Consider the following 1,673-nt stretch of genomic DNA (forward strand, 5'->3'; position numbering starts at 1 on the left):
GCAGGTTTACAGTATTAAACAGAAAAATAGTGTGCTGATAATGCAAGAGGACAATAGAAAACGCTCAGTTTTTCAGTTAAAGTCAGTTCATTGATGATTCAGTGATTCATCATCCAGTTCAGCTCTATTCCAGTAGTCTCTGTGCAATCAAGCCGACAATATTGCCAGAAATTAAGTGTTCTCCTCTGGCCAGACCAAACCAGCATAATTCCAGGCTGCAGCACAGGTCAGATTGTGCAGAGGACTCGTCTGGTTCTCGTGGTCTCGTGCTGATGGTGGTCAAGGTGACGAGGTCTTCACTGGGGACCTGTCTCTGAGGCTTATCTAGTTGTCCTGGTCTCTGCTGACATTCAGGGCTGTCGAGGTCATCTCTAGGTGCTGATCCACCATCTGGTCTGGATACAGACTGGATCTGGTGGCTACGGTGACCTCGGAATAAGAGAGAAACAGACTAATATTAGCATAGATGCCATTCTTCTAACGATGTAGCAAGTACATCGGGTGTTATGGGAAGTGTTCCCGGTTCCGGTTAACCTAATTAATGCAGCCTAACAATCTTTAACGGATTTGAATATTAGAAATGTGTTAGTGTATTATGTGCAATCCAGGTTAAAGAGATGGGTCTTTAATCTAGATTTAAACTGACAGAGTGTCTAAAAATAAAAGGATTTCAAAAGTGCTGCAAAAGTGTTTTAGTGATCATTTCATACCCTGGCAAAAGTGAGCAAAATCGTTGGTCTTTAGCTGTAGTTCTGGGGATTCTCTCACGGGAAAGATTTTAAAAGTGTTGCATTTGTAACAATAAACTTTATATTTGCAAAGTTTTATGAAGCCATTTGTATGAATGCCTGTGCTGCACGTCAGTTCTCTTCTGGATTTTGCTAGAAAGCGTGTCTACACTGGTTGATCAGCGCATGTCTAAATCACTCCCAGAAACTCATCGTCTTATAGTTTTCTGCCTGGTGATGGATTTATTACATTTCGATGCATCTTTGGTTGTTAATTGTAATGATCTCTTGTCTTTTTGGACCATTAATCTTCAACTCCTCTGTAAACACCACAGGTGTCATGATGGTTGCAGACATGCAGGTGCTGCTAAACGCCTCACAGATCCTCATTTCAAGTGATTTTCACTTTGATTTGTATGTGACCAGTTGTCGGAGTTGTTAACTATGTAATTAGTCCATTCATTTCCATTGAGTTTTCCAATGCCTTTCTTTGCACTTAGTGACCCTGTGGTGTAACCCTCCATGTGATCATATACACACACAGAAAACCCACCGCTGTCGTTCCTGTGGGTCGTTCATAGGCATGGGACGATAACTGGTTTCAAGGTATACCGCGGTTTGGAAAAGTCAAGTTTCAAGACCACTAAAATTTTTCGTTATATGAAAAAGAAGTCTGTCGTATGGGAATTTTCTGTTAACATAGACTAACCATGCTCCGTACACAACGATGTTCCGTACAGATGACGTTTTAGCGCCAATCCCTAAATAAATACTTCCAGGTCAAATATAAACTATATATCTGTGTCATCTTCATTTCTCCCTCTCCTGGAGACCCACCCGCCGTTTGTTTCAGTGTTGAAAAATCAATTAAAGACGTAATCAATTAAAGACGTAATCAAACAGACGATGAACACTATTAACAGCAATTATTATATGATGCAATCA

The sequence above is a fragment of the Sinocyclocheilus anshuiensis genome, unplaced genomic scaffold (assembly GCF_001515605.1).
Source record: "Sinocyclocheilus anshuiensis isolate Anshui unplaced genomic scaffold, SAMN03320099.WGS_v1.1 scaffold3980, whole genome shotgun sequence".
NCBI lineage: Eukaryota > Metazoa > Chordata > Actinopteri > Cypriniformes > Cyprinidae > Sinocyclocheilus > Sinocyclocheilus anshuiensis.